This window comes from Lathyrus oleraceus, chromosome 1, assembly GCF_024323335.1.
Source record: "Lathyrus oleraceus cultivar Zhongwan6 chromosome 1, CAAS_Psat_ZW6_1.0, whole genome shotgun sequence".
NCBI classification, from domain to species: domain Eukaryota; kingdom Viridiplantae; phylum Streptophyta; class Magnoliopsida; order Fabales; family Fabaceae; genus Lathyrus; species Lathyrus oleraceus.
In genome coordinates, this window is record NC_066579.1 from 30,821,577 (window position 1) to 30,839,964 (window position 18,388).

At 39.0% G+C, this 18,388-nt stretch overlaps 1 non-coding gene across 1 annotated transcript; it reads right to left on the reverse strand.

The window, feature by feature from the left end:
• Positions 1–17,925: 17,925 nt before the first annotated feature.
• LOC127116995 (small nucleolar RNA R71) lies at positions 17,926–18,032 on the reverse strand. The gene has a single exon (XR_007801760.1). It is a non-coding gene; the product is annotated as a small nucleolar RNA R71 (small nucleolar RNA).
• Between the last annotated feature and the right edge of the window lie 356 nt (positions 18,033–18,388).

Consider the following 18,388-nt stretch of genomic DNA (forward strand, 5'->3'; position numbering starts at 1 on the left):
AACAGTCTTACTAGGGGGAAATATCTAGCAAGGAATACTCTCCTAAGGTCTTCCCAAGTAGTTATTGAATTAGCTGGAAGTGAATCTAACCATGAACGTGCTTTATCCCTGGGGGAGAAAGGAAATAATCTTAAACGGATCGCATCCGGTGAAGCGCCGTTAGATTTAAAGGTGTCGGCCAGTTGGATAAAAACTTTTAAATGTTGATTCGGGTTCTCAATAGCGAGACCCGCGTATTGGTTCTGTTGCATTAATTGCAACAAAGACGGTTTTAGTTCGAAATTGTTTGCAGGAATAAGGGGGTTTACTATACTCGAACTAGGTTCCTCGTCAGAGGGTTGGGTAAATTCCTTAAGAGGTCTCTGGTCGCGATTCTCGACCATAGCTTTCTTAATTCGGATGAGTAAGAGGCGTGTACGAGTGTAACGTTCGGGTTCCGCTAAAGGATCTACTAAATTTCCGGTACTACGGGTTCTTCGCATTTACCGGCTAATAATGCCTTAGTCTAGACGGTGTAACAACAGGGTACGAAATTTGACGAAGTTGGTCCCCGGCAACGGCGCCAAAAACTTGATTGTGTGAATTCGCAAGTGCACGAATCGCGTCAAAGTAATATAAAAGAATATTGATCCCACAAAGACCAAATCGTCAATCTATCGATTACTATCGTTACGGTGTTTATCTAAGGCGGTATAAAAGAGATATTGGGTTTGCAAAACAACGGTAAATAATAAATACACGTAAAGACAGGTTGAATGTATTTCACGTCAGTTAAGTGATATTTCGATTGTCTAAATAGAACTACTTATGAGGCAATATGTTCTACTCTTGAAAAGAATCCATTTAACAAGAATTATCGCTTTCGCGTATTCAGAACCGAGTTTACCCTTAAATTAAGGCCTTTTATTGTCAGTTATAAAAGATGCGCAAAACGCTAAAGTAGTAAACTTATTTTTAAGAAATAAGACTCATGAACTTAGTTGAAAAGTGATTTTGATTTGGAAAGTTTTACCCAAGGAGTTTCCTGATTTTAAATCTATCAACGCGTCCGAAAACAGTTTCAAAAATAGTTTTTCCTTAAAGTGATAAAAATCCCTAGTTAACAAAGCCAGGGTGCTTTTGCACTCCTTGAATAGTTAAAACTAACTCTGTTTGTTTTAGAAAACTCAAGTTACAAATCAAAACAGCCTTTAAAGTATTTCTACAAATTCAATATGTGAAACATCTCTTTAACCGCGATCCTTACATTCTAACCTTCAAAAGATTTAGCCAGACATTGTAACACCAACAAACACAACGATGTTGATCATGATGAAAAGTTGTTTTTAGAATGTGAGGCATAAAGGACGAGTAAAGCGTGTAAAAAATAAAGCGTAGACAGAAAGTAAATAAAATAAAACGTAGACAGAAAATAAAGCGTAGACAGAAAGTAAATAAAATAAAGCATAGACAGAAAGTAAATAAAATAAAGCGTAGACAGAAAGTAAATAAAGTAAAACATAGGCAGAAAGTAAATAAAGTAAAGCGAGACGGAAAGTAAATAAAGTAAAGCGTAGATAGAAAATAAATAAAATAAAGCGATAAATAAGAACTTGCTCCAAACGGAGGACTTTAAATCTGGTACAAGGAAAATAAACCTCCGACTCTGAAGCTAAAGACGACAGCAACTCGAAGTGACCCAACTCAATCTCACTAAGGTGCGATAACCCTCGATGTGACGGATTACCGCTTTTACAAATGATAAATATAGACTTAGTGTTGTAAACTAAGTTAGATGATTTGAAAATGAAATGGAACGAACTATTTATAGAGGATTTCAGCAGCTTGCAAAGACCATGGTGCCCTCCAACTTCTCCTTAGTGGGAACGTGATTTCCAAAGGTGGCGCCCGCCATCCCTTCATGGCGCCCGCCATGTGTGTAAATGGGAAAGATCATGGGAACGTGATGGTTACCTCCTGGTTGAGGGCTGATGAGTCATGGCTTCTCCTATAGCGGTTGCCATGTGCAACGCCATGTGTACAATATTCGCCGAAAAACCCTAATTTTAGGTCTTTTTGCTTCGTTTCTTCTAAAATGGTCCGAAAGAGGTAAATATCTGAAAACAACATAAAAAAGAGCATAATACAAACAAAATGATAATAAAGTCCTAATAAACATGTGAAATCCGAGTTAAAAACACGGTCTAATTCAGTGTGATCACACCTCAGTCATCAACAAGTCTGCTTCGTTCTATCCACGCATCTGAGCAAAACCATGTCGAAGTTTCTCTTGTACAATATATCACCATTCAAGTATAAATTACCGGCTAATCTTCTCAAAGTCTTCTTATCTTTCAAAGATGCCCCAGGCGGGTAAACTTGACTTTGGAGGAAAATTTTGATGTCGTAATACCACGCCTTCTCGTCTTTGATTTCTTCAATAGCCAACACATGAGCTGGCCTATCAAGACGCATCACAGATAAATTGGGAACTTCATTCCAATACTTCACTACAATCATTGACGCCAATGTTGCAAGAGCATCTGCCATCCGGTTCTCATCTCGAGGGATATGATGAAATTCAACCTTTGTAAAGAAGGTTGAAATCCTCCTCGCATAATCTCTATATGGTATTAAACCGGGTTGATTTGTCTCACATTCTCCTTTGATCTGATTCACAACCAAAGCCGAATCACCGGAGACATCTAAATACTTGATTCTGAGATTCATGGCCTCTTCAAGCCCCATAATGCAAGCTTCATATTATTCCATGTTGTTTGTACACTTGAAAGTTAATCTAGCTGTAAATGGTAGATGCGTGCCTTGAGGAGTAATAATCACTGCCCCAATGTCATTTCCATATTGATTAACAGCTCCATCAAATACCATGCCCCAACGGGAACCAGGTTCTGGCCCTTCTTAAAGCAATGGTTCATCACAATCTTTCATTTTCAAGTACAAAATATCTTCATCAGGAAAATCATATTGTACTGACTGATAATCTTCAATTGGTTAGTGAGCCAAATGGTCAGCCAAGATACTACCTTTGATCGCTTTCTGAGATCGGTATTCGATATCATGCTCTGATAACAACATCTGTCAATGGGCAATTCTCCCAATTAAAGCAACCTTCTCAAATATATATTTGATTTGATCCATTTTGGATATCAACCAAGTGGTATGATTCAGCATGTATTGACGCAGACGCTTAGCAGCCCAAGCCAATGTGTAACAAGTCTTCTCAAGCATTGAATATCGAGACTCACAGTCGGTGAACTTCTTACTGAGGTAATAAATTGAAAATTCTTTCTTTCCAGTCTCATCTTGCTGACCAAGAACACAACCCATACTATCTTCGAGCATAGTCAAATACATGATCAATGGTCTTCCTTCAACAGGGGGAGACAAAATCAGAGGTTCAAGCAAATATTCTTTGATACTGTCAAAAGCTTTCTGACAGTCTTCGGTCCAATCACAAGACTGATCTTTCCTGGCCTAACCGACAATGCCAAAGTTAAGTTGGATTTAACTCATTAGGTTTCATCCTTTTAGTATTAATGTTATAAATAGGCATTTCAAGATCAAGGACATATAGTCCATTGTTCACTTGTGCAGTAGCATAGAATATATCATTCAAATAAATTGAGCAACAATTATTCTTTATTATAAATGAAAAACCAAACTTGTCCAAACAAGAAACGGAAATAATATTCCTGCTAATTGCAGGTACATAATAACAGTTCTCTAACTGAATTATTAAACCACTAGGTAAAGTCAATACATAAGTTCCTACGGCTAAAGCAACAACCTTTGCTCCATTGCCGACTCGTAGGTCAACTTCACCTTTTGCCAAATCTCTACTCCTTTTTAGCCCCTGCACATTGGTACAAATGTGAGAACCGAATCCAATATCTAATACCCATGATGCAGAAGTAGATAAATTAATTTCAATAACAAAAATACCTGAAGTTGAAGTCTCTACTCCATTCTTCTTATCTTCCAGGTACTTTGGGCAGTTTCTCTTCCAGTGTCCGGTCTTACCGCAATGGAAGCAGGTGCCTTCCTTTGTTATGCCCCCACTAGGCTTCAAAGCAGCAACAGTGGGTTTGGGTTTGGCAACTTCCTTGCCTTTCCCTTTATCACCCTGCTTGGTGGGTCTTTTGTTCTGTCTCTTTCCATTTCCGATCATCAGAATAGACTTCCCTTTTGACTTCAGATTCTGCTCAGCAGTTCTTAACATGGCTAGCAGTTCAAGAAGAGATTTGTCCATATCATTCATATTGAAATTTAGGACAAATTGGCTGAATCTATCTAGCAACGATTGCAAGATCAAATCAGTCGCAAGTTCCTTTCCGAGGGGAAAACCCAACCTCTCAAGGTTTTCCACATACCCAATCATCTTGAGCACATGGGGACCTACAGGGGCTCCCTCGGCTAACTTGCCTTGAAAAAGGGCTGTTAAAACTTCAAACCTTTCATGCCTTGCTTGCTCTTGATAGAGAATCTTCCGGTGTTCGATCATATCAAACGCTGCCATGTTCTCATGTTGCTTTTGTAACTCTGACTTCATGGTAGCTAGCATGAGACAAGCAGTTTCATTGGCCTCATCGACATGCTTCTTATAAGCATCTCTTTCTGCCTTAGGTGCAGAACTAGGAGGTTCCTCTTCAGGAATAAGTTTCTCCAAGACATACAGCTTTCTATCATGTTTGAGGACAATCCTCAGATTTCGGTGCCAATCCAGAAAATTTGTCCCAGACAATTTTTCCTTGTCAAGGATTGATCGTAAAATGTTGTTAGAGGTGTTTGTCGTCATGGTAATCTACATGAAAATAATGAAAATATAAGTATCAATAACATATTTAATTAGGCCTTTAATTAAATATGCTCCCACTATTTTACTCAAAACAAATGACCCTCGCCATTTGATTCGGAAAATCCCGTTGGAAGATTTTCTAGTGGGTTGAGATCCACATTTCACTTTGTTTTAAGTCCGCGTAGGCGGATTACACAAAACTAGGTTATTTAGGTAGGAACTCCTTCCAATTGTATCTAATACAACTCTCGAATATTTTAGTTGGGTGAATAACTCCTTGTTCCAATCTATCACATGGATCATTTCCAACTATTGCTTCTAAACATATATATAATCTTATTATAACTTGTTTAGTTAAGTTTGACCCATTGTTTTAGCAATTTGATATTACAATTATCCCATCGCACCTTACTAATATACAACATGCACCTCGCGTATGCGAAACCTACATTATTCGATACTAGTCTTGATGAGTGCTAAAACTTGGAAAGAACAAACTTAATATTTAATTAGAGGGAATTTGCAATTATTCTGATCTCATCGGCTTATTTATCATATAAATCGTCTCTCACATGCATCAACATACATTCACATGCATCAACATACATAATGAAACAGTTATGGCCCCTAGCGCAATTGTTCTCCCAAGCCAATGAGAGAACCTAAGCTAACCTAATAACGATCTAAGCTTCTCAAAGCAAGATCTTCAAGGTTGTCCTCCTTTGATATTGAATTCTTCTCTTTCTTCATAACAGTACATTACATAAAAGAAACTCGTTTTACATACGAGGGAGTGAGATGAGAAAAGAAGTTACATTAAGAGATTAAAAGAGAGGCACGACACGCAGGTCGTATTTTAAAAACCCAAAACAAAATAAAGGAAAACTAAGGCCATAACTGATCACCACAAGACAATAATAATAAACACATTATTATTATTTATTTTAATTCTTTTAAAACACAACTCTTGATCAGTCACAACCCTAATCGCATAACTCTTTGACAACACAACCCTTGTGTCGTCATTAACCCTAATGCATAAATTTCAGACCGTCAAACACATCTCGATTCTTGATTCAGTATGATTGATCAACACGTCATTGATTCACCATACTAATGTCGGATCAAGAAGCAAATGGCCATTGATCGCTCAAAGGAAAACAACCATTAAGTGTTTGAATGAACGAAACAGAAACAATATATCATATATACCGTATTTTGCATCAGGATTACTTATATCATATATATAACTTGATCGATCTCAATTGCATAACCTATGGACGATCGATGTATCGCTGCTTCACCATACTAATGTCGGATTCCGAAGCATAGTCAACATCAATCACCCAAATCATACACACATGATGCCAAATTTAATTACACATTTATTCTTTGATTCATTCTGTCTTTTAATCGTATTAATACAGAAAATACAAAAAATAAACAGCTATCAGATGCATGGTTTCGTAAGTGGCTCTTATACCACTGAAGGAGAAGAGTGATCCAAAACACATCGGAATTTAAAATGTCTCCTTTAGTGATCCTCACGAATGGGCATGATCAGTGATAGAATCGTTACCTCTTTTGGCGACTGTAACCTTTGATGCAGATCTACGGAGCGACCACGAACGTTGAACGATGACAACGCCTCTACTCAGTCCACACGAACGGATTCCTTCAATCTCAGTGCTAGCTGCTACGAATGAAGGCTTTGAGTGAGTGAGTGAGAGAGAGAGAGAGAGAGAGAGAGAGAGAGAGAGAGAGAGAGAGAGAGAGAGAGAGAGAGAGAGAAACAAAATTGCAACTACACAAATGCTTCTACACAAGGGTTCTATTTATAGAACCACTTGTGTGGGCTGCAAGCTAAAAAGCCCACTCAAGTGTATGTGGCCCATATCTTATAATATGCCAAAATCACTTAAGCGCATGATACCTTACCATATTTTGCATTCTACTTAAGTACACCGTACCTGTTGATTCCTTAGGATTGGCAGAGATTTTAGAAAACAAATAATGTAATCATCTCTGTTGTTTTAATATGTTGGGTTGAAGAAATTCAACATCTGGACCAACATGTCATGTACGATGTCACGACATCAGGTCTGTGACATCGCACATGTGTAGGAAACTGAATTAATTAATTCAGTATATGTTCTGGGATCAGCAAGGATATCTGGTGAATATCCTAACTCCCAGGTGGAGGTCTTGAAGACTAAATCAGAAGATATATAGGCTCAAAATATGGAGATATATATGGAGAGAGTTTAGGAACTTGAAGACCTTGTTTGTAGCAGAATTTTTCTGCTGAAGTTGCAACAGCAAAGAACAAGTCTGCTGCAATTTTCTGAAGGCCCAAATCTAGTTGGGTGATTAGGTTATAAATAGCTGATTGTAATCTAGTATTTGTAAGCCTCTTAGAATGAATTTTTAGGGGTGTGTGTAAGGTAAACCTCCCAATCTGTGGGAAGGTTACCATGTGTTTCTCAGTGGTAAACCTGAGAGTGTTTGTTACTCAAAGCCTGTAGGCAAGAGTAATTATGTTCTTGAATGAAGCTGTGAAGCAAGTTCAAGGTGTTTGCACATTACATTGTATTTGTAGTGATAGGAATGGAAACTGGAGGTTTCTATCTAGGAGTTCCTAGGTATAGATTGCATTGGGTAGGGATTAAGTGATGAGTTGTAAACGGGGGAGTTTAACTCTGAATTGATACTACTAATAGTGGATCTTCTTCCTGGCTTGGTAGCCCCCAGATGTAGGTCATGTTGGACTGAACTGGGTTAACAATTTCCTGTGTTTGTTTTCCTTCTGTATGATATAATCATGTCCGCCATAACTAAGCATGTATTCCAGTCTGTTCATCAAGATAATAGCAGACCTGATACATAGCCTTCTGTTGGAATGTCAATCAGAATGTTTTGACATTCATCAACAACAGCACATACTGTTTAATAAGCTGATGAATTCAGTTCAGTATGTAGTGAAGTCTGGAGTTCAAAAGCACACCAGACCTGGCCAAAAAGGATCTTTGTGAAACTGTCAAACTGGATGCCTTGACAGTTCTTCCTGTAAGCTGATACTGAAGTAGAGACTGGTTGGTCTTTTACAGTACAGCAAATTTAGCACAGTCTGTTTTCAGGAACCAAACAGACTTAGCATATGGTTCTGGACTTGGATGTCAAACGGAATGTTGTGACATTCACTCATGACTGCATATGCTAAATTGTTGGATGATTAGTTTTCTGTTTCAGGATTTTTCTCAGGCTATTCACCAGCTGATCTAAAATCTAGGAAACTAACAACTAAGCTACAATTAATGAACCTGACAAATAATCTATTTGTTGGCTCCTTAATAAGTGAAGATTAGTTTAACTTGTTACAACCTTTAATTTAGGAAATACAAGTACATGACCAACAAACTGGAACAATGTAACAGATATTGTTCAAAACAGGATTGAGACATCGTGCTGATATCTGTGTAGGAAAACAACAGAAGTGAAGGTTATGGTGCACATAACTAAGGGTTCCTCCTTTCTAGGATGACATAGAAGGAGAGGTCGTGACACTGTGAAAAGGTGCAAATTAGTACAAAGTGTAATAACTGTCTTGCTGTAATAGGTACAATGTTAGATCAGATGTCGTGACTTGAAGTAGAACATCTGAATACTGACTACGCCAGAATTTCAATTGGTATCAGAGCAGGCATCCTGTTCTGTCTCTGGATGAGATCCATGGGTGATACTTTCTGGTAGCTGGCAAGGAGTTATGTTAGTACTGATGCTGGAACCTGTGTAAGGTTCTGTAATTCCCTGAATGGTCCCTTGAAGTAGGTGGATGGACTGTTCATGACAGGAATGGTGTGTACCTGTCTCTGGAGGTTGGCAATAGGCCTGTGTGTGGGACAGCTGTGCCAGTACTAAATCACATTCAAACCTGGTATGGTCTTGGAGGCCAATCTGGTGAAGTGTGTGGTCATAGGTTGAGTTGTATTATGATTTCCGCTGCATAATACCTGGCAAAACTCAAACTCTGATGTAGTTTCCCTTCATGTGGATGAAAGGCTGCTGTGTTCAAGATCTCATCATAATCTACTGAAGATGTCAAAGATACGTGAGTCTCCTCAAGTCCACTCGTCATGACGTCCTCACTTCAGGATGGTAAGAGTCACTTAATCACTGATTCTCTTACTCTCTTGAGTAGTGTATATGAAGACCTTGAAGACCTGCAAGGAAGGTTTGTTCCAAGGAGGTGGAACCAATGTTCTGTGTGATGTTAGAACATGTTGTTCAACAAGTATGCAGCTACTGGTTGAAGAGCAGATGTTTTAGGGTTCAAACAAAGGGATAATTCTGTTTGGAACCTACTCCTGACCTGGAAGAGGAGACATCTGTGTGTGCTAAGTTGACAAACGCAGGGTCAACTGGGTGTGTGCTCAAGAAGGTCATCCCTAGAAGTTGAGCTGGTTGAGATGTGACATTGTGCAATCTCCTACTGTTTGGCATATCCCTGCAGGTTGATCAGGATTGGATAGTTGTTCCCTGAAGTACTATGGTGTGTTGGAAGACAAGTCTCCTGGATGTTAGCAGTCAATAATGGGGTAACCTGATTGTGATATCATTTAAGGGGGCTGGAACCATGAATCTTGTTATTCAAACACCACGTTCAGAAGTGGCAGTTCTTACTAGGAGTGAGAATATGAAGATTCATAGGTTGGTTGAGGTAATATGCTCTGGCAATGCATATCTACCATTGACTGGTGTTGTTTGTCTCACTAGTACTTATGGTCAGCTGAAGTCTGATTGGTCTGATTGGAGGAGTTAGTTGGCACTGGTAGGGATAATGTATGTCATGTTGAGACATATGTGTACAATGCATGGATATTGGTGTGGAGTATCCATGATTGTTAAGTTGAGGGGGAGTCTTGGTTAACCTCCTCAAGTCTGGTCAGCCTAGGGTCTGGTTGGCTGTTGACCTGTGTCACATGGGTTCTGGTGGTTGTGTGTCACATTTGCAAGGAAGAATTCATCTCTCTCATTCCTAAGAGTGAATTTAATCTGGGAAGACTTTCAAAATTGTCTAGGTGCTTGCAAGCAGAAGATGTTGACACAAGAAGAGTATTTTCAAAGTATTCTTATGGTGGAAGTATCTGAAGGGATGATTGGGAAAGGATTTAAGATCAATGTCTACTTGTGCCAAGTGCAAGTGTTTAATTGATTATCCTTGGAGCTCAAGATAACTGATGTTCTTAAAGATGTTGGAACATCACTTCTTCAAGACCCTGTGCAGAATCACAGGAAGGACAGTACATTGGCTTATGATCTATCTCTTTGGTGGCAGCAAAAGCATATGATCTCTGAAAAGGTTTCCTGGCAAGAAACATGTTCAGCCTTGGTATGTACAAGAAGAAGAAGACATCATAGTCTTGATGGTGGTTACTTGGATCAGTTTATTTCTGATCTAGGTAAGGAAGTGCATTAGCTTATGCACACTGTGAAGTCAAGAACAAGTGGCAGCAGTCTTGACATCATGGAAACAGCCTTGCCTTAGGATGTGGAATCCTTGGTAAAGCTGAAGGGTTAGTGTCTAACTGGTCCTTCTGAAGACTCATACATCAGAGTGTCTGATGTCTTTGGAGAAGAAGCAGGGATTCATCAAGGTGTGAGCTTGGATGACTTAACTGCAAACTTGCAGGATGGAGGTTGTTTACTCAAACTTGGTTCCACAATCAAGTCTATGAGAACATTGAACTCTTGTTCTGTGAAGGGAGGAAGTTCTTTCAAGTGGCAGAAGAAGGAGCTGAATTCAACAGCTGGATGTCAAAACACAATGTTGTGACATTTGGTTCAACATCAGATTCTTAGTTGATAAAGTGGCACATCAACTTAAGATAGAAGGGTCTGCAGGGTTGTAGATTGGACACTTCAAAAGGCTTGAAGTTCAAATTTCACCTGGAAGGTCAGAATATCTTTGGGAGAAGTCTGATACACGTGGAGAGGTCAAAAAGCAGCATTTGACCTGTTCATATGAGAATTCATGAAGGAGGTAATCAACCAGTGGCATTATGTCTATCTCAGAAGTGAGTTCGAAGAATCAAGGTAATCAACATAAGGCAGCTGATTAGTCTTGAGGAAAGTCTGAGACAAATTACTTTTGAACAGAAAAGTATTAAGTTGAAGACAAAAGGAGGTGTTCTCTATTCATCTCTTGGAGCTTGTGGTAGAAGTTCTGAGCTATCTATGGAAGACTGTCTCTGGTAGTGGGATGAGAGTGTATATATCCCAATATATGTCTGGGTTCCTCTGGCCCAAGTTGAGGACTCAGTAATATCTGAAGTCTGTCAGATAGTGCTCCTTGTGATGCTGTGAAGGAAGTCCCAGCTGATGTTAAAACATCTTGTGAAGTGATCTTCTGTTCTGGTTAGAAGAGAAATTGACACAGAGTGTGGATGTGTTCAGCCAAGAGGGTTGGACAGAGGGTGCGCCCTTGAAGACATGAAGATGCGTCTTATGTTTTCCTCTCATCAAGTGGTCTGGAATCTCTTTGAATCAGGAAGTATGTGAAGGTCCAACCTTGGGGTGTTGGATATGATCATGTGTGACCTCCAAGAGAGTAGGTTGTCCATGACAGGGGGAGTGCGTCCGTGTGTTGCAAGTAATCACCAAGCTTGTGGTCTATGTGCTCTCAGATAACAGGGTATGGCAACCTGGCAGTTATCAGGATGCTGTGATGTGCAGCAAGGCTGAGTGAGCAGAAGAATGTCTGACCGGATGTCATGACATTACCCTGGACATTGCTGTCAATTCCTTCTGAATCTTAAAGTCATTAGGAATTATGAGGGTGATGTGGCTAAGTCTGATAAACCAGAATAAGCCTGATGGCTACAGCTGTGTGGTACAGGGGGAGTAACCATCAACAGAGTGTGAAAAGTTGGTTGTAGCAGTGCTAGGTGTCAAGTCTCTACTGGAGGTATGACAGAGGTCTTGTTGAATACTGGCTGAATGCAGGAATGTTAAGACATCGAGTGCAACGTGTCTGACTGCATATATGGAATGGTCTCCATGCACTGGAACGGCTGTTTTGGAAAAGAAACAGTCAAGAGCTATAAAAGGTATTCAAAGATAGTCTGAGATTTTGTTGGTGAGTCTCTGACTGTTTCTCAGCAAAAATAAATGCATCTTGACCAAGCATTTATTTCTACCGGAAATTCCTAGGCACGGGCTGGACTATTTAAAGGATGCAATAGCCCTCTTCCTCTCACAAGAAAAACACTCCATTCTCAGAATCATGGGGTATGTTAAGGTTTGGGCAAGCTGCGCCTGGATCTGGTTTTATGAAGGGTTCCTTTACAAATGTTTAGCTAAAAAGGGGGAGAGAAATACAGTCCTAGGGCTGAGAATGTACCAGAAGAAAGCCAATTGTGGATGTGGCAGCAAACAGAAGTTGGCATCAGGCACAAAATCCACCAACTGGGGTTTCCACTTGTGTCCTGTGATCTGAGTTAAGAAGACAGTTGTGCCTTGTGATCTGAGTTACATTGTCTATGTACTCAGCATTACATATTCTTCTGGAAGCTCTCCGGTTGAGGGGAAGGGTTCTGGTACAACTGAGTATTGTCCCTCTTCTTCCCCATGTACACCAACTTTGGTGTTTGTGGTGGTGGAGCCAATGACGGAGATGAAGAGCATTCCCAAATTGGGATGTTTTGTCAAGTATATTGCTTATTTGTTTTAGCTAAAATTTGCCAAAGGGGGAGATTGTTGATTCCTTAGGATTGGCAGAGATTTTAGAAAACAAATAATGTAATCATCTCTGTTGTTTTAATATGTTGGGTTGAAGAAATTCAACATCTGGACCAACATGTCATGTACGATGTCACGACATCAGGTCTGTGACATCGCACATGTGTAGGAAACTGAATTAATTAATTCAGTATATGTTCTGGGATCAGCAAGGATATCTGGTGAATATCCTAACTCCCAGGTGGAGGTCTTGAAGACTAAATCAGAAGATATATAGGCTCAAAATATGGAGATATATATGGAGAGAGTTTAGGAACTTGAAGACCTTGTTTGTAGCAGAATTTTTCTGCTGAAGTTGCAACAGCAAAGAACAAGTCTGCTGCAATTTTCTGAAGGCCCAAATCCAGTTGGGTGATTAGGTTATAAATAGCTGATTGTAATCTAGTATTTGTAAGCCTCTTAGAATGAATTTTTAGGGGTGTGTGTAAGGTAAACCTCCCAATCTGTGGGAAGGTTACCATGTGTTTCTCAGTGGTAAACCTGAGAGTGTTTGTTACTCAAAGCCTGTAGGCAAGAGTAATTATGTTCTTGAATGAAGCTGTGAAGCAAGTTCAAGGTGTTTGCACATTACATTGTATTTGTAGTGATAGGAATGGAAACTGGAGGTTTCTATCTAGGAGTTCCTAGGTATAGATTGCATTGGGTAGGGATTAAGTGATGAGTTGTAAACGGGGGAGTTTAACTCTGAATTGATACTACTAATAGTGGATCTTCTTCCTGGCTTGGTAGCCCCCAGATGTAGGTCATGTTGGACTGAACTGGGTTAACAATTTCCTGTGTTTGTTTTCCTTCTGTATGATATAATCATGTCTGCCATAACTAAGCATGTATTCCAGTCTGTTCATCAAGATAATAGCAGACCTGATACATAGCCTTCTGTTGGAATGTCAATCAGAATGTTTTGACATTCATCAACAACAACACATACTGTTTAATAAGCTGATGAATTCAGTTCAGTATGTAGTGAAGTCTGGAGTTCAAAAGCACACCAGACCTGGCCAAAAAGGATCTTTGTGAAACTGTCAAACTGGATGCCTTGACAGTTCTTCCTGTAAGCTGATACTGAAGTAGAGACTGGTTGGTCTTTTACAGTACAGCAAATTTAGCACAGTCTGTTTTCAGGAACCAAACAGACTTAGCATATGGTTCTGGACTTGGATGTCAAACGGAATGTTGTGACATTCACTCATGACTGCATATGCTAAATTGTTGGATGATTAGTTTTCTGTTTCAGGATTTTTCTCAGGCTATTCACCAGCTGATCTAAAATCTAGGAAACTAACAACTAAGCTACAATTAATGAACCTGACAAATAATCTATTTGTTGGCTCCTTAATAAGTGAAGATTAGTTTAACTTGTTACAACCTTTAATTTAGGAAATACAAGTACATGACCAACAAACTGGAACAATGTAACAGATATTGTTCAAAACAGGATTGAGACATCGTGCTGATATCTGTGTAGGAAAACAACAGAAGTGAAGGTTATGGTGCACATAACTAAGGGTTCCTCCTTTCTAGGATGACATAGAAGGAGAGGTCGTGACACTGTGAAAAGGTGCAAATTAGTACAGAGTGTAATAACTGTCTTGCTGTAATAGGTACAATGTTAGATCAGATGTCGTGACTTGAAGTAGAACATCTGAATACTGACTACGCCAGAATTTCAGTACCTTACGATGTTCTACAATTCACTTAAGTGCACCGTACATTATGGTATTCCTTAGTTACTCTATCTCTTATTAATCCGTCCTTTTGTGTGTGACCCTGTAGGTTTTCGCGGCCTTGGCAATTATATTAAATCACGTATTTAACATAATAAATAATGAGCGGTATCTAGCAACACATTACTGCTACTCAAGACACAAAAATGTCATGTGATCTGACAAGTCCTTCTGTGATAATACTTATGTGTACAATTACCCTTTTTCCCTTATGTCTATATTGAACACAAGGCATAGACCGTGTCATCCTTGTCCAGTTTAATATTGGGCCCATAGACATTTATCCTATTACGCAGGATGGGCAAATTCCATCTAGGTCACTCATGTCCCTTAGCATGCTTCAAGGAGTATCCATCAATTGTCTTTATGGTCATCCAATTACGGACAATGTTTGATCAGCAATAAGGCACTCGACTCTACATCTAGGGTCCATAGTGGTTTCAGGTCGAAGGGTGGTATACACCATTATCACCATGAGAATAACTTATAACACTTTGTATAACATTCTATATAGTATTCTCATAGCGGGTCAATCCAGTATAAATATTACTCTTAGTATTCATACCTATGTTTAAGACTTGATAACTCCTTATCCATGATCCATGAGATGTGATCATCAGTCTTTATACATAATAGTCTTAATGCTTTAATGTTATCCCACTTCACAATAAAGCTCGACTACGGATACTTTAAGAATAGTGTCCTTATGTTTAATGTGATCTCATGATTAAGTCACACTGGATACATTAAACGGAATAGCTATTCTAGGGACTTTATTAAACAAACATAATAAAGAAAAAGCCTTTTATTATTAATAAATAATTAGATACAAGTACCAAAAGTATTGGCCTCTAGGGCTTACACCAACAGTTTGGAGGTTTTTCGTGTTAGAAAACTCCTATGATGTTGGGTTTGTTTGATTTCTTTATGAAGAATCATCGTAGCCTTCTGCATGGATGATCTACTTATAAGAAGATTCCCGTTTATCTTTGTTTTACATAAATTCTCTGTTAGGAATCTCCAAAATCTTTGATTGGATGAATTTCTTCTGAGAAATCTCCAGAACTGTCAGATGTATTCTAAAGTTTCAGGTCATGTATGAACTTGTTGATGAAACTTGCTTTGTATTTTTTCCAATATTGTCAGGTTATGTATGAACCTATTGTTGAAGTTTTCTTTGGGTTTTATAGTGTTTCCAGGTCACGTATGAACCGGTTATTAGAATCTCCGTGAAACCTCTAGAATTGACAGGTCATGCATGGACCTATGGATATACTTTCTTTGAATTTTCCAGTGTTGTCAGGTCACGTCTGAACCTGTTAATAAAATCTCTTTGAAACCTTCAGAATTGTCAGTTCATGTATGAACCTGTTGTTGAAGTTTCCTTTGAATTTTCAAGTGTCGTCATGTCATGTATGAATCTGTTGATAAAACTCTCTTTGATTTTTCCAAGTATTCTCAGGTCATGTTGATAACGCAAAAACGTATCGTATTTTTGGCTTCATACACATTGCTTTTTACTTGATTAACACTTATTATTATGTAGTATTTTATATTTATTGCAGGTATTTATCGAATAAAAGGTTTACGAGCAAGCAACATGGAAAATAGAAAAAAGGAAAGAAAAAGAGAAGAAAATGTAGAAAAATAGAGAGAATGGGCCACCACGCCTAATGGGCTTGTGGCGCCCATCATCTGGGTGTGTGGTGCCCGCCACATGACCCAAAGAGGATGGTGGCGCCCGCCACAGAGAATGGAGAGTGTGGCGCTTAACCCTATATTGGTGGCGCTCTCCACGGAGTCAAAGACTAGGGTTGTGGCAACTGCCACAACATGGTCTTCCCTATTATTCCTCAAAGTTTTTAGCCACGAATCCACTTACCTTTGGCTACAATTTAGGGGAGTGGAAAATATATTAAAGGAGTTTTGTTTTCAGCCAAGGGAACTCCTCTTCCAGCTTTCAATCTACGCTTAATTTTCAGTCAGAAATTATTTTCTTTTAGTTTCCTAGCCAGTTTTTCCTACTTTGTAACAATTATAGTTTCTCCACATTGGGGACTATTGCAATTTATTTTACGCATTTGAATTCAACTATAACGGTTACTCATTGCTAAAGCCTGTCGACATTATTTTATTTGAAGAATCAAGATTCAGTTCAAGTTCTCAATTCATAATCCAGGTTTTATTTTGATTTCTATTTTATTTATTTATGCCTTATTGCATGTTTGATTTTCCGAATACCATGTCTGCTACCGGATCCATGTTCGGCTAAACCCTTAGATATTAGTATGTAAAGACCTTCAAAACAACGGGATTCGTAGATAGTCGGTGTTGATTTTTATAAAACTTATTTTTCCGATTTTAGTTTCTTATTTTATTCAAACTGTTTTACGTACGAGAGTACAAAACAAACTAAGGTTATGGTCAACAAGAACGAGAGTTTGAGATTTTAACTGGATAGCTGAAACTAGGAATTGATCCTAAACACAGCGAGAGAGCTTTAGGATTAATTAGACTTTATTCATATTCAAAAGTTACTTTTAAATTCAAAATGAGACCGCGAGAGCCGAACATTCTGGTTTAGAAGTATGGTCGGAGTCAATAAAAACGAGAGTGTGAGACTAAGTCCTTTCTATAAATAATTTCTACTGAAGAATATTTTGACCAATAAGATTACACTAAATGTCTATCTAATCCCCGAAGTTTGATGCGTTACATACCAATACCCCTTTATTGCATATCCTTATTAATATTCTATTTACGTTGTAGTTATTTCTCTTCACCCCTCCAATCTTAGAATGATCAGCAACCTTAGATTTACATAGTAACACTAGATATCGATACGTTCGATTATTAGTCCTTGTGGGTTCGATAAATCTTTAAAACTACGTGATAGGATTGTGCACTTGCAGTCATGATTCCCATAGACTTACTAAGTCGCGATCAAGTTTTTGGTGCCGTTGTCGGGGACTAATTTAGTCGATATCATAACTCCAATGTTAACCAGTATAGACTAAGGCAAACAATTCTTTTTCCCTTTCTGCATTTGTCGAGTGTATGCCAAGTACTCGCTCTCAAGGCAAGAAATTAAAGCTACCGTTCGATGAACCTGAGCGTTATCTTAGATTAGAACGCCGGGTACAAGATTTGATACGAGAGCATCGTATCAAGCTAAATCTTCCCGGCCTTAATATCCATATTTCAGAACCAATTATTCAACCAGAGATGACCGAAGGAGTGCAAACCTGTCCTCTTAAGTACTATGCAATCCCTTCGTAGGATGAACCATATAACAGCATCGCTGCCCCTGCCATTGAGGCCAATAATTTTGAGCTAAAACCTTCATTGTTGTCAGCCGTACAGCAAAACCAATTTTCAGGTGGTCCCACAGAGGACCCGAACCTACATTTGTCAGTGTTTTTGCAATACGCAGACATAGTGAAAGCGAATGGTGTCAGCCCAGAAGCTATAAGACTACGCCTTTTCCCATTCTCATTAATAGATAGAGCTAGAGCTTGGGCCCAGTCTCTACCATCCAACTCTGTCACTACGTGGAACGAGTTGAAGAAAGTTTTCTTAGCCTGATATTTCCCACCTAGTAAGACGACTATGCTAAGAGACCAAATAAACGGGTTTAAACAAAAAGATAATGAATCACTTTTTGAAGCTTGGGAGAGATACAAAGACATGATGAGGCTTTGCCCACATCACGGTTTAGAAGAATGGTTGATCATCCATACTTTTTACAACGGTCTCTTGTACAACAAAAGATTGACAATAGACGCCGCTGCAGGTGGCGCACTGATGGACAAACCCTATAATGAGGCCTATCAACTTACCGAAAGTATGGCCCAGAATCATTACCAGTGGGGAAGCGAAAGAACCTCCGTAGAGAAACCTTCAACGAAAGGCGGCATGTACCAATTGAGCAGTCTTTACCATGTTAACGCCAAGGTAGATGCTCTTACTCAAAAGATAGAAAACTTGACCATAACACCCGCAACCACTGTGACTGCCGTAGCACCAAATTGTGAGATATGCAGAGTTCCGGGGCATGCTGCCCTAGAATGTC